We start from the raw sequence: 22419 nt of genomic DNA, 5'->3' as shown, positions 1-22419 counted from the left end.
AAAAGGAAGCTTGATCATTTTGCCTTGAAGGCATGATTCACAAACTGGATATGACTCGAAAGTCAATGGACTCAATAGCCCAGATTTCTCCAATTTGTTAACCCTGTCTTCCGCTATATGATCTAGCCTTAGGTGCCACAGATACCTATCATTTAGACTATCTCTAGGCCTTTTAATTCCTATGGCATTCACATTTTGCTCAATATTAAATACAGATACATCAATATGTAGCTGATAGAGATCATTAATAAGAAAATTATTTGTAACTTTATTATTTTCATAAATTATGTTACAATGGTTTTTATGAAAGCTAATCACATAGCCTTCTTGTGCTAAACATGAAACAGAAATCAAATTCCTGCTTGCTGCAGGCACATAATAACAGTCTCTAAGAACCAAATCTAATCCTAACGGTAATCGCAGAGGGTAGGTTCCCACGACCACAGCAGCAACTCCTGCTCCATTTTTGACGCGTAGGATCATATCCCCATCCCTCAGCCTCCTGCTCTTCTCAAGACCCTGCATAGAAGTGCACTAATGAGTACTTGAACCAGAGTCAAATACCCAATTGGATGCAGAGGAAATCATAAGATTAGATTCTATAACGAGCATACCTCTAGAAGGACCATCTTTCTTATTTTTCAGGGTGGCCAGGTACTGAGGACAGTTCCGCTTCCAATGACCGTCTGAATTGTAGTGAAAACATTTTTCCTTTTCAGCAGTCTTCTTTTTCGGTTCTGTCTTCTTCTTCTTTCCATACACCTTCTACTTCTTTACAGACTTCTTCTTCTTTCCAAAAGACTTTCTCTTGGAAGAAGTCCGCTCCATAGTAAGGACTGAGCCTTTTGAACTCTTCAAAGAAAGCTCAGCCGCAACCAACATATTCATTAACTCAGCCAAGGTACATTGCATCTTATGCATATGGAAGTTCATGATGAACTGACCATATGCATCGGACAAGGACTGAAGGATCACATCAATCTGAAAATCCTTGTCTAAGATGATATCGAGCTTCTCAAGTTCTTCAAGGTCTTTGATCATTGTCAAACAATGATCTTGGACTGACTGCCCATCATGCATTTTAGCCTTAAAAAGTCTTTGGCAGACTTGATACTTGGCTGCGTGACTTTATTCACCAAACAACTCTTGTAGGTGAGCTAACATTTGATGGGTAGTCATAATGTTCTCATGTTGGCGCTGCAAGTCATCAGACATGGCACCTAACATGTAGTACCTGGTTTTGTTATCGTTATCCGTCTATTTTTCAGAGATGCTCTCTGTTCAGCAGTCGGACATGCTAGTATGGCAGGTGGGTCCTGGTCCAAGACATGAGTTAGTTTCTTGGAACCCAGAACAATTCTGTAGTTCTTCAATCAGTCCTTGATATTGGGTCCAGTCAATCTGTGGGTGTCTAGTATTTTGGTCAGGGGGTTGGACGCAGACATGTTTCCTGTAGAGAGTCAAAAGTTTCTAGTTAGATTTTATAATCAGAATTAACCAATTTATTTAGAGATTTTATTTTTAAACAAATTAGGCTCCCACTATTTTCTCAGATCCCTACACTCTCTGGGTAGAGATGTGAAAATCTTCGTGATTAGTGATTTCTAGTGGGTGGTACGGTCTCACCGACTGGCTCATCACCTCACCTAATAGTTATTGGTGATGAGTCAATTGATGAGTGGACAACTCTTGTCCAATGATTCTCTAATCATGGTGCACCCAAAACTTGGTCTCTAATTCATGAAGCTCACCATATTCGGAATATTGCTCCAATCCTTAGTTAAGTCAGACCCACCATTTGCACGAACTAGATTCCTGATTGAGTCCCTCACCGTATCCGAAATATTAAGCACAACCCATCCTCTAATCCGTAGCATCTAATGCCTAATGGACATGGTTGCATCTTTCTAGTGCAACTGAGCCACTGTAACCAACCGAGAACAATCAACCTTGGGAAGGGCCCGCACATCCATTATGGTGAAAGACCTTAGACTTAATATTTTCTTAGAAAGATTTAATTTAGGTCTCATTAAACTTGACTTGACATAGTCATAATAATTATGACTAACCTAGTGACATGGGTTATCTCGAATTGTTAGCCACCTCAAATCAGAATTGGGTCGACACATATGGCCAAATAAGTGAGATCGGTGGGAGGGATATGCCATTAACTCGATAAGAACGCATTCGAATTGAGTAGCTCTCAATTAAAAACCAGTCGGTCGCATCTACCCAACTTACCTTAGACACTAAATTGTCGAACCAGAACCAATTGGGTTAGCCTACAATCCAGGCTCTAACCACTGAGCCAAATTACATCTTAACTTGATCGAGTCACATATGTATGTGATTCAACTTTGACCTAAACTTAATCCTATTAGGCTGGTCAATTATTAGCTTTCATGATCCCACCTAACCAACTTTTGATTCGGTTTGATCAACCGCTAGACCTAATTGAGCTACCCAAGCCCGATCCAAATTTTTTGAAAATGACTTAGATCTAAAATTCTCAATTTTAGACCTAATTTAATTTCATAAACTTAATTCATTAATTAAGTCTTGGGTTCATAAACAAAATATATAAAATAAATATTAGGATTTCAGGATCTAGAATTTTGTAGAAAAGTAAATTTAATTTCTGATTAAGGATGAACGCGCAGCACCCCTACATGCCATAAGAACACCCCATTGAATGGGAGGAAAGGGTCTTAAACCCTACTTTGTTCTTATGACCGGACAGCCATGAGGAATATCTTAATCAAAAATATTGATTTAACTACAAAACTAGTTAGATCTAAGTTACATATCACATATCTAATTTTAGATCTAGTTTATACATGCTTTGCATACATCTCATGTATTAAAATTTGATCTAATTAGCATATTTTCAGATCTGATACATCACATGTAACATCTGAAAAATAAGATTTAAATTAAACTATTTAATATAAAATCTATTCTAGACAGTTACTAGAACAATTCTACAACTAGTCTAGGCATGCAGTAGATCAATCTTATGAATTAATTAAATTTTATTTTTTATTTTTTTGATCTAAATATAATATTTATAACATTAAAATATTAGAGAATAAATTAGATCTAATTTATATTTTAATCATATTAAAATATAAAACTTCAAGACTATTCATAGTTCAAACTATTCCTAGTCTAGTCATGCATCTCATACATGTTAGATCTGCTTAAATTTAATTTTAAATTTTTTAATTTTAGATTCAATCATATCTGATGTGATATTTGAAATTTATTAATTTTAGATAAATAAAAATAAAAATTAGATCTGAAATAGAGCCATGAACCTGGCTCTGATACCAGTTGAAGGAAAAACCATCTTTTTCCCTGTAAGATCTTCCAGATCTAATGAGATCTGGGGTGAAATATTTTAATAAAAAAATTATCTTACTTTATTTTAGATCTAAGATCTATTAGATTTAATTTCTATTATCTGATATTTAATCTAAAATTAAATCTAAAATTTGAGGATTAGAAAAATACCTCTAGGGTAACTAGATTACCCTGTAGATGATCACAACAATGCCCGAGGTTCAAAAATAGCCATGCAGTCGCCTGGCCCCTATCGATATCTACTTGAGCAAGATCTAGATCATCTTCTCCTTGCAAATCTCTACTCTAAAAATTAGATCTGGATCTGATCTGGAAGATCTTCAAAAGATCTTCTGAAGTTGGAGCAGCAGCTTCTCGATAAATTCCTGTAGCCTTCTGATCAGGGAGCCACCACGCCTTGAACAAGCACCAGATGGATGCCCAACTCCTTGGACGTGAAGAGGGGAGGAAGAGGAGTAGAGGGAACATAGAGAAGTGGAGGAGAATCTCATTTTTGCTGGGTATTGAGTAGATTCTTACAAACCTAGGTGCAGATAGGGTTTAAATAGATCCTGCTGCGCCATGCAGTGCCACATCATTTGATCAATCAAAAAATTCTAATTAATTCTAGAAAAATTTTGATTAGTGGATTGGCACCCCACAGTCCAAGTTGATCAAGGGATCAGATTCCTCATCTCATGGGACTCTATCCTTATCCACTTGGGGCGCATGCCCAATCTAATCTTGGCACCCACTTTGAGGCCTAATTTAGCAGGTGGACACTTCACAAAAACTCTCCAATAATTTCTTGCCAAGTGGCCTTCAGTTTAAGATCCATAAGTCAACATTTAACCGATGTCCTAAAACAGAAATGGCAGGTGATAGAAATTAGCAGGTGTTGTCTTAAATTCATCTCATGAATTAAAATAAAACTTTTCTGAGCTAGACTGGCTCTAGTCAGACTGAGAAAAATCTTTTCAAGGTTCTTTGGGTGAGTCAAATCATATTTGGCTCAGTCGAGATGAAAAAGATTGCACGAGGAGAAAGTTAGGCTCAATCATGTGCTAGCACGATTTCCTTGAACCTATTGGATCTAATCCAAATCAATCGAACTGGACTAGCTCAATTGATGACATCCAGACCCTAACTCTTATTTGTATAATCTAGTTAGGTTTATTTTTGTATGATAATGAGACATGTCATGATCTCATCATCGACATCATCGAAACTCCTTTTGATGGACTAGAACTCTTCTGATTCAGACAATTAGAATGATTGATCATCAAGATCATTCTAATTGCTCCCAAAATCTACCAGTGATATGTAGCAGTATATGGTGGCAACCCATCAAAAAATGAAAACGAACCTCTCGATGCAGCTACCTGTGTGATTGAGTTCTTCTATCATGAGTCCCGACTGAATTAGGGTTAAGGTGAACTCATCAAACCCAACATCAATCATATGAATCAATCGATAGATCTAAGGCCGATGTGAAACCCCAATGGAAAATTCTTTTCCATTATTTCACTCTGCCATGGCCATGGGCTTAAGGACTCAATCTTTCGATCTTCATAGGACTACTACTCTTATCTACCGAGGTTGATAGATTCTATCTTGATGCAATCTGGTTCCTACAATGAATATGCTACAGCCAACATACACCTCAAGATTCTGAATGACTAAGAGATCAAGTTATGGTGTAGTCAAACTATAACACACTCAAGGTGAACTATCGATGTACCTCAGATCAAAAAACTAGACACACAGCTGCAGCATCGAGCTAGTCATCGATGAGAAGGTAGACTTCCTTATGACTGCTCGAGGTGGTCACGCTTAGTACTCTCATTCTCAATGAATACCTGTACTCTCGCTCTGGTGTCTCCACACTATAGATTTAAGACTCATCTACCCTAAGAAAGCGATCGTACACCAACCTTCTGGATCGATCACCATCCTCATGATGATCTTATGGTTAGGAGCTGTTTATTAGTTAGTTATGTAAATTCATGTCTTAAATTTTCAACTCTTGAAAATATGAATTAACATTCCTACTAACTCAAAGGATGTATCACAGACATAATGTACACAATGTGATAGTAGAATAATCCTTTTATTTATTTATAATCAAAATTATAAATTTGCCCTTACATTTGTACAGGAATGTGTCAGCCAATCTGGCATCTAGGGTACACATCTAACATATCTAGCAATGTATCATGACTATCCAAAAGATATAAAATTTGATAAAAATATCAAATATGCCCTTCGGTGGTAAGTTGCTGTGTAATTTAATCCTTCAATCATCCCTGTACCCTAAATATATTTATGAGTATATAATCATATCAAACTCAAACACATATTCATATCAATTCTCCATTAACCAATGATGACTCTGATAAAAAAGCATTAGAAATACTTTCTAATCTCCTTTCTGCTTTTGGCCAAAAGACTTTTCTCGAGTCATCTAGGATTGAGAATACACAGGATGTGATCTCTTCTTACTAGGAGTGATAAATTTCATGTTGACCTACTTACAACCTCCATACATACTCTACCATATTCAGAACACCCCGTACATGTCTTAATACCATGCCTGGGTTTGAATCAAAATATGGGTTCATGTGCACAAGATTCCATGAAGGTCTCAGATCTTAGGATCACTTGCACAACTTTCATTTAGAGAACCATCTTTGGCATGCAAGTAAGGCTTCCATAAGATATTCTCTTTCATCGAGTCAATTTAGTGGACTCATTTTCTACATGAGCACCCACATCCTTATATTAGTATCATATACATAAGTGGTTAGTGAGATCTGCCATCCTCTTCATCGAGCATACATAGGATGTGTCAGTCTATCCAAAATATTGATCTCCGACTCAATGCTCCTACGATCAGAAATATTTAAGATTAGAATTTTAAGATTTTAGATCTCACTAGCATGACCCATTCATATCTTTTAAAATTATTGTTCTAATCTTTGAGGTTCATCATAATCTTAGACATTATAAGATGCAGCTAAAATGATGAATCAATACCTCAAATAATAAATGTCATTACATGAGTTGGAAAATCATAAAAAAAAGTCCCATCATAATATACTTGCGATTGACTTATAGGTCATTTTTCTTTTAATCTCCTACTTGCACTAAAGTCAATCATTTTTGTATCTCATATAATCAAGATGGCGATCAGATAGTTGTTGTGGTATAGCCTTAGTGAATGGGTCTGCTATATTATTTTTTGTATCTACTCATTCAAGGACAACATCTTGTCCCTAACGAGATGGAAGCATCTGAAGATGTGCTTGGATTTTTGATGAGACATAGGTTCTTTATATTTAATAACGGCCCTAGTGTTATCATAATAGAGTGATACCGATCCTTCAATTTTAGAAATGACTCCTAAATCTATGGTAAATTTTTTCATTTAAACAGCATCCTTAATGACTTTACTAGCAGCGATGTACTCTACCTCAATAATTGAGTCAGCTATTATCTGCTACTTAAAATTCTTCCAACTCACTGCCCCACCATTTAGGATAAATACGTATCCTGATATTGACTTGCTATCATCTGAATTAGATTAAAAATTAGAATCTGTATATCCCTCTACTTTCAACTCTAATCCTCCTCCATATATGAGAAAAATATCTTTAGTCTTTCTTAGGTATTTCAGAATATTTTTCGTAACTTTTCAATGATCTTTTTCTGGATCAGCCTGAAATCTGCTAGTTACTGTAAATGGATCTTCAAAAAGAAGATTGGAGTAGATGGCCAGGTAGAGATCTATAAGATTAGGCTAGTGGCAAAAGGTTTCAGACAAAATAAAATTTTGATTATGAAAAAATCTTTTCGCCGATAGTCATGCTCAAGTCTATTCAGATAATGCTTGCTATTGCAGCATACCATAACTATAAGATCTGGTAGATGGATGTCAAGACTGCCTTTCTCAATAAAAACATTGAAGAAAAAGTCTATATGACTCAGCCAGAGAGATTTATCTCTAATGGAAGAGCAAATCAGGTATGCAAGTTGAATAGATCCATTTATGGATTAAAGCAAGTATCGAGGAGCTGGAACATCCATTTTGATGAGATACTCAAATCATTTGACTTCATCAAAAATATGGATGAACCTTGTGTGTATAAGAAAACTAATAGGAGTGCTATTGTCTTCTTGATCTAGTATATGGATGAGATACTGCTCATTAAGAATGATATCCCGATGTTGCAATCGGTCAAGACTTGGATATCATAAAAATTTTTCATGAAAGATTTGGGTGAAGCATCCTATGTACTTGATATAAAGATCTATAGGGATAGATTAAAAAGGATGCTAGGCTTGTCCCAGTCTAGGTATATTGACCTTGTGTTGAAGAGGTTTAACATGGAGGATGAAGGAAAAACTGCCTTTTTCTTGTGTAGGATCTTCCAGATTTCATCAAATCTGGAGCGAAAAAATTAAAAATTTTTATCCTATACTATTTTAGATCTAATTTCTATTAGATCTAATTTTATTATCTAATATTTAAAATTTAAAATTAAATCTAAAAGTATGAGAAATATAGACATACCTCAAGGGTAATCTAATTACCCTGTAGATGATCACAGCACTACCTGAGGTTCTGATGTAGCCATGCAAGCATTTGGCCTCTACCAGTATCTACTCAGGTAGGATCTAGAACATCTTCTCCTTGTAATTTTATGCTCCAAAAATCAGATCAATATCTGATTTGGAAGTACTTTAGAATTCCTTCTGAAGTTGGAGCAGCAACCTGTCGAAGATGTCCTGTAGCCTTCTGTTTCAGGCATCACCACGCCTTGTACCTTTTCCAGATGAATGTCCAACTTCTTGGATGTGAAGGGGAGAGAAAGGAGAGTAGGGAGAATGTAGAGAAGAGGGGAGGGGGCAGCAGCTAATGGGTTTTTTGCATAAAACAAGTTCTATCTCGAAACCCTAGGTGCAACAGGGTTTATACAGATCCTGTATGCTGCGCAGTGCCACATCATTCGACCAATCAAAAAATTCCAATAAATTCTGGAAAAATTTTTATTGGTGGAGTGATGTCATCTGATCACATCAAATAAGAATATCCATGCTCTCTCCTATGTTGGCACCAACATTGGATAAGCACAAATAAGGTGGCGTCAAAGAGTCCAAGTTTATCAGGACTCTTTGGTTCTTATCCATTTGGGGGGCCCACTTAAATCCAATTGAGCTCACACCATAATCTGATTATGGTGTGCAATTTGAAGTGGTTTAGACATGTGGACACTCCACAAAAATCTTTCAATGAATTTTCTTTAGTTTAAGATCCATATGTCAACTTTTGACAGATGTCCTAAAATAAAATTGGCAGGTGCTAGAAATTAGTAGGTGTTGTCTTAAATTCATCTCATGAATTAAGACAAGTCTTTTCTGAGCTAGACAAGCTTCAATTAGACTAAGAAAAACCTTCCTAAGGTTCTCAGGATGAGCTAGATCACATTTGGCTCAGTAGAGACAGAAAAGATTACACGAGGAGAAAGTTAGGCTCAATCGAGTGCTAGCACGATTTCCTTGAACCTAATTGGATCTTATCCAAATCAATTGGGGTAGCCCAATTGATGACATCCAGACCCTAATCCTTGTTTGTGTGACCTAGTTAGGTTCAATTCTATATGGTAATGAGACATGTCATGATCTCATCATCGACATCATTGAAACTCCTTTCGATAGACCAGAACTCTTTTGATTCAGACAATTAGAATGATCGATCATCAAAATCATTCTAATTGCTCCCAAAATCCACCAGTGACACCTAGTAGTATATGGTGGCAACCCATCAGAACTGAAGATGAACCTCTTAGTGCAGCTACCTGTGTGATTGAGTTCCTCTATCATGAGTCCCAACTAAATTAGGGTTAAGGTGAACTCGTCAAACCCAACATCAGTCATATGAATCAATCGATCGATCCGAGTCCGATGTGAAACCCAATGGAAAACTCTTTTCCATTATTTCACTCTGCCATGGCCATGGGCTTAAGGACTCGACCTTTCGATCATCATAGGACTACTCCTCTCATCTGCCGAGGTTGATAGATCCCATCTTGGTGCGATCTGATTCCTACAATGGATATGCTACAGCCAACATACACCTCAGGGTTCCGAATGGCTAAGAGACCGAGTTATGATATAGTCAAACTATAACACACTCAAGGTGAACCATCGATGCACCTCAGGTCAAAGAACTAGACACACAACTGTAGCATCGAGCTAGTCATCGACAAGAAGGTAGACTTTCTTATGACTGCTCGAGGTGGTCACGCTCAGTACTCTCGTTCTCAATGAATATCTGTACTCTCACTCTGGTGTCTCCATACTATAGACTCAAGACTCATCTATCCTAAGAAAGTGATCGTACACCAACCTTCCGGATCAATCACCATCCTCGTAATGATCCTATGGTCAGGAGTAGTTTATGAGTTAGTTATATAAATTCATGCCTTAAATTTTCAACTCTTGAAAATATGAATTTACATTCCCACTAACTCAAAGAATGTATCACAGACACAATGTACACAATGTGATAGAAGAATAATCCTTTTATTCATTTATAGTCAAAATTATAAATTTGCCCTTAGTTCTGTACAGGAATGTGTCAGCCGATTTGGCATCTAAGGCACACATCTAACAAACTCCCACTTGACCTAATGCCAATTGGCTACATATCTAAGTCCCATCTTCTCAAGGTGGGCTTCGATCTTTTGTTGGCCCAATGGCTTAGTCAGCGGGTCTGCCACATTGTTTGTGGAGTCGACTCTCTTGACCTCGACATAACCTTTTTCGAGGTAATCACGGATCAGATGGAATCACCGCTCGATGTGCTTGGACTTCTGGTGAGACCTTGGCTCCTTAGCTAAGGCTATGGCATCATTATTGTCACAGTAAAGAGGGATGGCACCTGATGACATCACTCCAAGCTCTATGACAAACTTCTTGTACCAGAATACCTCCTTTGCAGCTTCCGATGCAGCAATATATTCTGCCTCCATGGTGGAATCTGCAATCACCATTTGCTTGAAACTCTTCCAGCTAACTGCACCACCATTGCAAATGAACAGACTCTCAGATATCGACTTTCGATCATCTATATCAGACATAAAGTTTGAGTCTGTAAATCCCTAAATCTGGAGTTCTCCATTCCCAAAGACTAGAAACATATCCGTAGTCCTTCTCAAGTACTTAAGGATACATTTCACAGAAGTCCAGTACTCTTCGCCTGGATTCGACTGATATCTGCTTGTGACAATCACAGCATGGGCTATATCAGGTCATGTATATAGCATGGCATACATGAGGCTCCCTATTGCCGAAGCATAAGGGATCTTGCTCATGCGTTCAATCTCCTCAGGTGTGCTAGGGCACATCTTCTTGGAGAGATGAATGCCATGTCTAAAAGGCAATAAACCTCTTTTGGAGTTATCCATGCTAAACCTTTTTAGCACCTCCTCTATGTACATCTTCTATGAAAGTCCCAGCATCCTATTTGGTCTATCTCTATAGACTTTAATACCCAGTATAAAGGATGCCTCTCCTAGATCTTTCATAGAGAACTCCTTAGACAACCATATTTTGACTGAGGTCAACATGGGAATGTCATTCCCAATTAGGAGGATGTCATCCACGTACAATACGAGGAAGACAACTGCGCTCCCACTGACCTTTTTGAACACACATGCTTCCACCTCGTTCTTGATGAAACCAAACATTTTGATCACATCATTGAAACACGTATTCCAACTCCGAGATGCTTGCTTAAGTCTATAAATGGACCTTTACAGTTTGCAGACTTTGTGATCATCATCACTGGATGTGAAACTAAGCGGCTGTTCCATATAGATATCTTCCTCAAGATATCCATTTAAGAACATCATTTTCACGTCTATCTGCCATATTTCATAATCGAAATAGGCTGCAACAGTAAGCAATGTGCGGATGGATTTTAGCATGGCTACGGGTGAGAAGGTATCCTGATAGTCAATGCCTTTGAGCTGACTATAATCTTTCGCTACAAGCTTAGCCTTGAATGTCTCCATATTTCTATCTGCACCTATCTTTCTCTTGAAGATTCATTTACACCCAATAGGTACAATACCTTCAGGTGGATCTACCAAGGTCCAGACTTGGTTTGAGTGCATGGAGTCAATTTCTGATGTCATTGCCTCTAATCGTTTCTCAGAGTCGATATCTGATATCACCTCATCATAGGTCTTGGGATCATCACCATGAACCTCATTTCCCGTGAGGAATATTTTCTCTACATTCTCTTATATAGTATCTAAGTACCTTTCAGGAGGATGGGAAATCCTAGTTGATCTACGAGGTGGAAGAGGTTGTGTTAGGACTGGTTCTGATTGATTAGGTTCCTCAGGTTCTTTAGCTCGTTGCTCTTGGGCGACATTCTCCTTGAGCTTAATAATTCTTTTTATGCCACCATCTTGAATAAACTATTTTTCAAGAAAAATAGTATTTTGACTCACAATCACATTATGGTCTTTCGAAATATAAAAATAATATCCTAATGACTCTTTAGGATATCCTATGAATCAAGCTCTAAAAGACCTGAACTTTAACTTGTCCATCTGCTGTCTCTTGACATGAGCTGGACAACCCCAAATTCTGAGATGATTTAGACTTGGCTTCTTACCATGCCATATCTCATACGGTGTGATAGGAATGATTTTGGAGGAAACTCTATTCAATACATAAATTACTGTCATGAGACAATATCTTCGAAAAAATTCTAGGAGGTCTGTGAAGCTCATCATGGAACGGACCATATCTAATAGGATCCGATTTTTCTATTCTGAAATCCCGTTGAGTTGAGGCATTCCAGGTGGAGTCCATTGAGAGACTATACCATTGTCCTTAAGATAGTCTAGGAATTTTCGACTAAGGTATTCACCTCCTCGATCTGATCGAAGAACCTTAATGGGCTTTCCTGTTTATTTTTCTACCTCATGTCTGAATTCTTTGAAATTTTCAAAGGCTTCAAACTTGTGTTTCATAAGAAACACATACCTGTACTTGGATATATCTTCGATAAAGGTAATGAAGTAGACAAAGTTGCCTCTAGCCGGCACATCAAATAGGCTGCACACATCCGTATGTACTAGGGTAAGTAGGTTTGTGGCCCTTTCCCCATGTCCCATAAAAGGAAGCTTGCTCATTTTGCCTTGAAAGTATGATTCACAAACTGGATATGACTCGAAAGTCAATAGACTCAGTAGCCCGAATTTTTTCAATTTGTTAACCCTGTCTTTCGCTATATGACCTAGCCTTAGGTGCCACAGATACTTATCATTTAGACTATCTCTAGGCCTTTTAATTCCTATGGCATTTACATTTTGCTCAATATTAAAAACAGATACATCAACATGTAACTGATAGAGACCATTAATAATAAAACCATTTGCAACTTTATTATTTTCATAAAATATGTTACAATGGTCCTTATGAAAGCTAATCACATAGCCTTCTTGTGCTAAACATGAAACAAAAATCAAATTTTTGCTTGCTGCAGGCACATAATAACAGTCTCTTAAAACTAAATCTAATCATAACGGTAATCGCAGAGGGTAGGTTCCTATGGCCACACCAGCAACTCTTGCTCCATTTCCGACATATAGGATCATCTCCCCATCCCTCAGCCTCCTGCTCTCCTCAAGATCCTGTATAGAAGTTCACAAATGAGCACTAGAACCAGAGTCAAGCACCCAACTGGATGTAGAAGAAATCGTAAGATTAGATTCGATAATGAGCATACCTCCAGAAGGACCATCCTTCTTATTCTTCAGGGTGGCCAGGTACTGAGGATAGTTCCACTTCCAATGGCCTTCTGACTGACAGTGAAAATACTTTCCCTTTTTAGAAGCCTTCTTCTTCAGTCTTGTCTTCTTGTTCTTGCCATCCACCATCTACTTCTTCACGGACTTCTTTTTTTTTTTCAAAAGACTTTCTCTTGGAAAAAGTCCGCTCCACAGTAAGAACTGAGCCTTTTGAACCTTTCATTGAAAGCTCAGTCGTAACCAGTATATTCATTAACTAGGCTAAGGTACATTACATCTTATGCATATAGAAGTTCATGATGAATTGACCATATGCATCGGACAAGGACTAAAGGATCACATCAATCTGAAAATCCTTGTCTAAGATGATACCGAGCTTCTCAAGCTCCTCAAAATCTTTGATCATTGTCAAACAATGATCTTGGACTGACTGCCCATCACGCATCTTGGCCTTAAAAAGTTTTTGACAGACTTGATACTTGGCCGCGCGACTCTGTTCACCAAACAACTCTTGTAGGTGAGCCAACATTTGGCAGGTAGTCAAAATATTTTCATATTGGCATTGACTTTGTTATCATCATCCGTCCACTTTTCCAGAGATGCTCTCTGTTCAGTAGTCAGACGTGCTGGCATGACAGGTGGGTCCTGGTCCAAGACATGAGTCAATTTTTTGGAACCCAGAACAATTCTGTAGTTCCTCAACCAGTCTCCACCATTTGCATGAACTAGATTCCTGATTGGGTCCCTCACCGTATCCGAAATATTGAGCCCAACCCATCCTCTAATCCATAGCATCCAATGCCTAATGGACATGGTTGCGTCTTCCCAGTGCAACTGAGCCACTGTAACCAGCTGAGAACAATCAACCCTGGGAAGGGCCCGCACATCCACAATGGTGGAAGACCTAGACTTAATATTTTCTTAGGAAGATTTGATTTAGGTCTCTTTAAACTTGACTTGACATAGTCATAACAATTATGACTAACCTAGTGGCATGGGTCAGCTCGAATTGTTAGCCACCTCAAATCAGAACTGGATCGACACATATGGCCAGGTAAGTGAGACCAGTGGGAGGGATATGCCATTAACTCGACAAGAACACATTTGAGTCGAGTAGCTCCCAATTAAAAACCAGTCGGTCGCATCTGCCCAACTTACCTTAGACACCAAATTGTCAAATCAGAACTAATTAAGTTAGTCTACAATCCAAGCTCTAACCACTGAGCCAAATTAGGTCTTAACTTGATCGAGTCACATCTAAATATGATTCGACCTTGATCCAGACTTAATCCTATTAGGCTGGTCAATTATTAGCTTTCATGATCCTACCTAACTAACTCTTGATTTGGTTTGATCAACCGCTAGACCTAATTGAGCTACCCAAGCCCGAACCCAATCTTATGAAAATATCTTAGATCTGAAATTCTCAATTTTAGACCTAACTTAATTTCATAAGCTTAATATATTAATTAAGTTTGGGTTCATAAATAAAGCATGCAAAATAAATCCTAGGATTTCAGGATCTAGGGTTTTGCAGAAAAGTAAGTTTTGATTTTTGATTAAGGATGAATGCGCGGCACCCTTACATGTCATATGAACACCCCATTGAATGGAAAGAGAGGGTCTTAAAACTCTACTTTGTTCTTATGACCGGACGGCCATGAGGAACATCTTAATCAGAAATATAAATTTAACTACAAAACTAGTTAGATCTAAATTAACATATCACATATACAATTTAAGATCTAACTAATACATGCTTTGCATACATCTCGTGTATCAAAAATTAATCTAATTAACATGCTTTCAGATCTGACACATCACATGTAATATCTAAAAAATAGAATTTAAACAAAACTATTCAAAATATAAACTATTTTAGATAAGTTACTAGAACAATTCTACAACTAGTCTAAGCATGCAACAGATCAATTTTATGAAATAATTAAAATTTTATTTTTTATTTTCTAATCTGATTATAACAATTATAACATCAGGAAAAATAGAGAATAAATTATATTTAATTCATATTTTAATCTCATTAAAATATAAAACTTAAGACTATTTATGGATTCAATTAATCCTAGTCTAGTTATGCATCTCATGCATGTTAGATCTTTTTAGATTTAATTTTAAATATTTTGATTTCAGATCCTATCACATCTGATGTGATATCTAAAATTATTTAATATTAAATAAATTAAAATTAAAATCAGATCTAAAATAGATCTGAAATAGAGCCAACAACATGGCTCTGATACCACCTGAAGGAAAAATCATCTTTTTTCCGTGTAGGATCTTCCAGATTTCATCAAATCTGGGGCAGAATAAATTAAAAATTTTTATCCTATGCTATTTCAGATCTAATGTCTATTAGATATAATTTTATTATCTGATATTTAAAATCTAAAATTAAATCTAAAAGTATGAGAAATATAGACATACCTCAAGGGTAATCTAATTATCCTGTAGATGATCGCAGTACTGTCTGAGGTTCTGATGTAGCCATACAAGCACCTGACCTCTACCAGTATCCACTCAGGTAGGATCTGGAACATCTTCTCCTCATGATTCTATGCTCCAAAAATTAGATCAATATCTTGTTGGGAATAGTGTCCCAAAGCCAATCGTCAGTCTGTTGACGATTGTGCTCCTTTTGTATTAGTATATAAATTATAAATAAATAAAAATTATTTTGGTATTTTTCATCACAAATTATCATCTTCTAATGAACTCCTATGTTGTGGTGAAGTCCTTAGGACTATTTAGACTCGATAAAGGAGGATTTATTGTTTAATCCTTAAACCTGTTCGCGACCAAATGATACGTTGTTACCAAGGACAATAATGTTTATCGAGCATAGGTCGTTGTGTGCCATATAGGTTGGTTGTCCTCTTAACCAAGGAGTGTGGAGACACTGGTATGGCATACAGGTGAGATGTAAGGGTACATCTGCACTGAACGTGACCGACTCCGGAGCTATCTCTGTTGTCAAGATTTGCTCCGATAAGATATGGGTATAAATATCCCTCCGATTTGAGATCGCCATGGTGACTTGCAAGCAACTCACTGCACTTAGGCACTGGACTATCTAAATTTTTAATTCAATGACGAAAGGCTGCTGGGTGTAGTCATGTACTTGACTTATCGGTGCGTATGTCAAGATGGGATTGACCACTCCAGTTCAGGAGCTGTGTACAGTTGTATTTCAATTTAGCAAAACCTTGGCCAGGGTAGTCCGAGTGAGGAGTCACAGGACTGTTTGAGTTGAGCATGACTCGAATGATTTAATCAGGATTGACAGTTTAACCCTGAGTCATCCTAAACACAGGGGTCAAAAGGGATGAATTATACAGTAACCATATTCATGTAGGTTTTGAGTGTTGCGATTGTGACTATTCGACCTATCCAGACGTCGGGTACTATTGCTAGATGGTCACTTCGATTAGTATAGGAATTGGTTCCTGTGCTACCGGCTTAGGTTCGAACCTGCGGGGTCACACACATTAGAGGTTCCTATCTGATCTGATGGTTGATGAAGAGTCCTAATATTCATGGACTATATGTCCTACATGTCTGTAACTCTGTAATCAAGAATAAGAATTCTCTGATCACGAGTCCCACACATTTTGGGTACCGGGGTTAAGAGTCCCACTAGTTTGGGACTCTTTGATCAAGGTTTCATATTGATCGACTTTGATACCCGATTGCCAATCGAATTTAGACTCAATATTTATGAGAAGTTTAATTAATGATTTGATTACTAATTAACTCAATTTGATTGAGTAATTATTTTTTGATCAAGTCCAATTGAATTGGATTCAATTGGGTTTGACCCGATTAGGTTAAGAGTTGACCTAAGGGTTCCGAATGGTTTTATCCCTGATTTGATCAAGGGTTGGGCTTAGTCAATTTTAGATTTGATTAGGATTTTTTTGAGTCTAATTAAGCTTAATTAAGTTAGATTTAATTTAGTCTAATTGTGCTTTACCTATTTTGATTAGGTTGGTTCAATTAAGATTAAACCACCATTTGAATTTGAATCCCTGCGCCACTTCATATCTCTGCACCCATTTGAATTCACGAGAAGAAACTTTTTATGAAGTTTCTCTCATGCAAAGCCCTTCTCATGCCCACTCTTGTGTGCCAATCTTTGGATAAAATTGATTAGTTAGCCAATCAAATTCAAAGTGTGTTTGAATTTGAATGGATAACTTATCTCCTGCACCTTAATGACCTTATCCACTTTAGCGCCCCATATCTCACATGAGAAAGAGTTTCTCATGAAACCTTTCCATGCACAATGCAGCCTCACACCTTCTCTTCTCACACTCAAGTGGATAGGGATGAGTTGGTTTGCATTTGAATTCAAATTTGATTTGAATTCAAATGTGTAACCACTTGTCTTTATCTTCTCACGCGGATAAGACACGTTCGACGTTATTTTAAAAAGAGGAGAAGGATGGGGCATGTATAGAAAAATTTTGAGAAAGAAAGTGGGGCGTGAGGAAGCCTTGTGCATGAGGTGAAGGTCCAAAACCTTTCGAGAGAAAAAAAAAAAAAGAAAGAAAATTGGGCGTAGGGTTTTCAGTGTGTTCCCTAGGGTTACAGCCTGTGGTTCGGGAAGTGAGTTAGTGAGCTACGAGTGTCGTGAGCTCACCAAATTCAAGGGAGAGACTCATCTACCTCTCAAGCATGTTTGCTGATGATCTAGAGTATCCAAGGAATCGACAGACATTGATCGAAGGAGTTCGATCAGCATCAGCCGTCGAAGGGCTCTATAACGAGCTAGCACTCGTGAGGAGCCGATCAGATCGGGAGCCTCGTGTGGATGATCCACAGAGGTTAGACACCCTATGTAGCTGTATTATGATGATCAGAGCCTCCCGACGGTGATCAGATTGTGGTGATCGACTATCCGCACAAAGGTATTGTGTTCTGAACACAGAACAATAAATTATTTACTGTTAAATTTTGAATTTTAAATTTAAATCCATGCATGCTGTATATCATATTTAGATCCTAGTGTAGGGTAAATATATGTTAATTAATTAGATTAATTAATTATTTTCATTATAAAATAGTGATTTTGAAAAGTTTTAAAATTACCATTTTACCCCTGCACTCAAATTTCACTTCAAATGATATCAGAGCCAGGTTCTAAGATATGATATTTGAATTTGCATGCATAGATTAAGTTGTAATCTAAAGGTTTAAATTTAAAATTTAAAATTCAAAATTTAAAATTTGAATTTTGAAAGTTGTTCGAAATTCAAAAATTAAAACATTTGAAATTCAAAATTTAAAATTTAAATTTTGAAATTTAAAATTCAAAATTCAAAAATTTGAAATTCAAAATTCAAAATTTGAAATTTAAAATTTGGTTGAAATTTCAAATTTAAATTCAAAATTTAAAATTTAAAATTTGAAATTCAAAAATTTGAAATTTGTTTGAAATTTGAAATTCAAAAATTTAAAATTTAAAATTTAAAATTTAAATTTTGAAATTGGTATATTTAGATATACTTGATCCAAGTAGCAAGTAATCTAATTAGGTTGGTTGCCATGGCTGTCCGATCATAGGAGAAAAGTAGGGTTTAAAGGTCCTCTCCTTCCATTCGATGGGGTCTCCTATGGTGGTAGGGGTGCCGCTGTAATTATATCCCATTAAGATGAAGCAGCGAAAGGACTTAATTATAAAGGTTCAATTATAAAATTTATCATGAATGTGTTAGATTAGATCTAAAAGAATATTCATGATTTATTTTGATTGAGTTATTTTCTATTATGTAATTAGCAATATGATTGCTATTTATAAAATGTGCTGATCTATGTGTGAAATGAGTCAACATATTTGGTGAACAGAAAATAAAACCTTTCAAATTTGAAAATTATTTTCGAAAAGCCAAACCCTGACCCATCAGCCCAAATACTTAATTAAAAGAATTAACTGTTGTCAAGTTGGTCTAGAATTGTGAATTAAGACCTAAGACAATTGTATAAACTTGTGGGTCAATGGGTTAGATGGATTAGGTCCATAATTGGGTTAGACCTAAGGTTATCTTAAAGAAATAGACTAAATTAGAGTAATTGATCAAATCTAATTAAACTTTGAATTAGATTAGGTCAAGGACACTCTAGACTCAACTCCAATAGTTGTAGTTGAATGGGTCTATGTCTTTAACTAGACCAAGATGGACTTAATTCATGGCTACGCGGAGGAACCTTATTTACTAAGTTGATCTAATTAAAACTAATAAACCGGTTGGTGTCTAAGGTAAGTTCGGCAGTTTGACCAGTGGTTCTTAAGTGGAAGCTACTTGCATTGATTCGATCTTTGACGAGTTAATGGCTTATCCCCACCATTGATCTCACTTACCTGGCCAACCTGGTGAGTTAGATTTTGATTAGATCACTTGGTGATTAGGGCTCACCCATGTCATTAGGTAAATCAGGGTGACTGATTTAGGTGCTCCTAATGTCAGCTTTAATTAAATTCTTTCTAATTTGACTTGGTGAAGTCAGTGGGAGGATTGAAATTGGCTGGTTAATTTCTTCTCTTCTATCCTTTAATAAAAATTCTCAAAAATTATTAGGTCCCTAAAATGATTAAGTTATACTGATAATAACTAAGTCATAGCCTCCCATTAAGTGAGTGATAATGAGTCCATTAGTTTAATAATCATTGGAGGCCCAAAGGCCTGGTGTTTATTGACTAATGGAATTATCATTCATAATATGATAATTTAGTTTGAGTCTTTCTGATAGTGGTCAGGTTGGTCGGCCAAAGTCAGGCCTGATCATTTATTGGTCCGATTCACCAAATCAAGTCATGTTAATGGTTGGACCTAACCAGATCTTTTCAGTGGAGGCCAAAGCCTACTGATTAGGTTCTGGGGCAAAATAAATTACTAGAAGTTGTTTAGAGAAACAACTGATTTTGAACCTACCCATAGATGCACATGGGTTGACCAACCAAAGTTGGGCTCGTGTGTAGTCTGTGTGGATTCTAGTACCCACTAAGGAATTAAAGTAATTCCTCGAATTGAAGGTTGAGGCTACCAGTTCGTAAAAATATTGGGAGAAACTTTAGACTAAAGTCTAAGTCTTTAGTATTAATAATTTATGTACTAATTAAGGTTTAGTTTTTCTTTATGCAGCTATGGCCACTATCCTGTCGCTCCGGTCATTATTAGATAATGACAAGCTCATGGGACCAAATTTCGATAGTTGGTAGTGAAAATTAAAAATCATCCTTGAGCATGAGCGGATCCTTTATGTAGTAACGGATCCTGCACCCGAGGAGCCAACCCCGAACGTGAGAGGGATGGTCCGAGATACTTACCAAAAGTGGCTCAATGACTGCACCACCGTTCGATGCATAATTCTGACGGCAATAAATGATGAGTTTAGCCGTAGGTTCGAGAACGCCCAGCCGCAGGAGATGCTTCAAATGTTGAATGACTCCTTTGGCACGCCTGACGATGTTGAAAGGTACAAAACTAGTTGTGCCATTTTCAATGCTCGGATGAGGGATGGGGCCTCAGTTACCGATCATGTACTATACATGATCGAAATGATTGAGCATCTAAATAAACTGGGCTTTCCCCTGCACGAGCAGCTCGGTAAGGATGCGATCCTTAATTCATTGCCCAAGTCCTTCCTCCCCTTCCTTACTCATTTTCGAATGACAAAGCTTGCAGTGAACTGCCACGACTTGTTGGGGTTGCTACAGAACTTTGAGAAGGACCACCAGCTCCATAAGGAGTCGGTGAATATTGTGGGAGGGTCTTCTTCTGGTCGTCGACCTTTTAAGAGAGGAAAGAAGAACAAGAAGAAGAAGAATAAGAAGGTGCAGCCGCATGCTGGGACGTCTGCACAGGGTCAGACCAAGAAGTGCAAGCCCGATCAGAGCTAGGAGGAGTGCTTCTTTTGCAAGAAGCAGGGGCACTGGAAGAGGAATTGTCCTCTATACATTGCCTCCCTAGACCCAAACAGGCCGAAGTAGAAGCAAGGTAATTATATGATAACACCTTGCAACTTTTTTATTTATGATACTACTGCCTGGGTATTGGATACCGGAAGCCCTTATCATATTTGCAATTCGATACAGGGTCTGCAGGTCAGTAGGAGATTTGATGATGGCGAGAGGTTCCTGAACGTTGGAGATGGAAGCAAAGTTCTAGTTCTAGCTTTAGGAATCATGAACATTGTAATCAATGCTCATAATATAATTCTGAGTGAATGTCACTATTGTCCAAGCTTTTTATTAAATATTATTTCTGTAGGCCTTTTGGCCATGTACGGTTATCAATTTTTAATGAAAGAAAATGTTTGCAATATCATTTTGAATGGTGTTACAATGTTTGTTGGACAACTAGATAATAGAATTTACTTACTGTCATAGCCTGTTAATGTTGGAGCATGATCCCTACTCCTCCCATGGATCTTGGGTGCAGTGAAACCAACAACGAACAAATCTGGAGACTTCTGGACTCGATCGAAGGCCCTTGATGAAATCAGCCTGGTTGTTGTCTTCTTCGTCAGCCTTTCATTCCAAATGAAGAACGCCTCTAAAATCACTTCTGAAAAATCTAAGATCTGGTACCCAACTAGATCAGGCCTGGACTGAGGTCTTTCAATTTATAGATCTCAAATCAGAGAGTTCTAGATGGGGAAGAAGGTAGATGGAGACAGACCTTGCAGATCTGTCCTGCTGCAGCCTTTCCTGTAGATCTGTTGATGGAGATCTCACCCGTGCCTCAAACGATCTCAGATCAACTCCAGATCTGAGAGGGACTTGTATCAACCACTTCTCAAGAGATTCTAGGTCCTGGACCTAATATTTGGGTAGCTTCAAGAGGGGGAGAAGAGAGAGAGTCGGCGGCTGCAAGGGGGAAGGGGCTAGCACCTCCTTGCTTTTCTTTCCTTTTATGGACCTGGCAGCAAGAAACTCTAGGGTTTCTTGCTCCTGGGGCATGGAGAATGGCTGGCGAGAGAGGGAGAAGAGAGAGAGAGACTTGGAAGAAAGAGTTCTATATTTTCTTTGGCTTTATCAAACCTATACACAGTACATGTATATATAAACACAGGATCAAGTGACCCAAACCCAAAACTCCCTTGACCAACTCTATGGGAGATTAGGTTAACCCAAGCCCATGTACACCCATGACTGGACCTAATCTTACAAATCCTGGGCCCAGACCTGGCCCATAAAGAGTTGGTCCTTTGAGGCCCACATAACCTA

This window comes from Elaeis guineensis, chromosome 6 (assembly GCF_000442705.2).
Source record: "Elaeis guineensis isolate ETL-2024a chromosome 6, EG11, whole genome shotgun sequence".
In the NCBI taxonomy this organism is placed as follows: Eukaryota; Viridiplantae; Streptophyta; class Magnoliopsida; order Arecales; family Arecaceae; genus Elaeis; species Elaeis guineensis.
Note: the sequence above shows the minus strand (reverse complement) of the source record.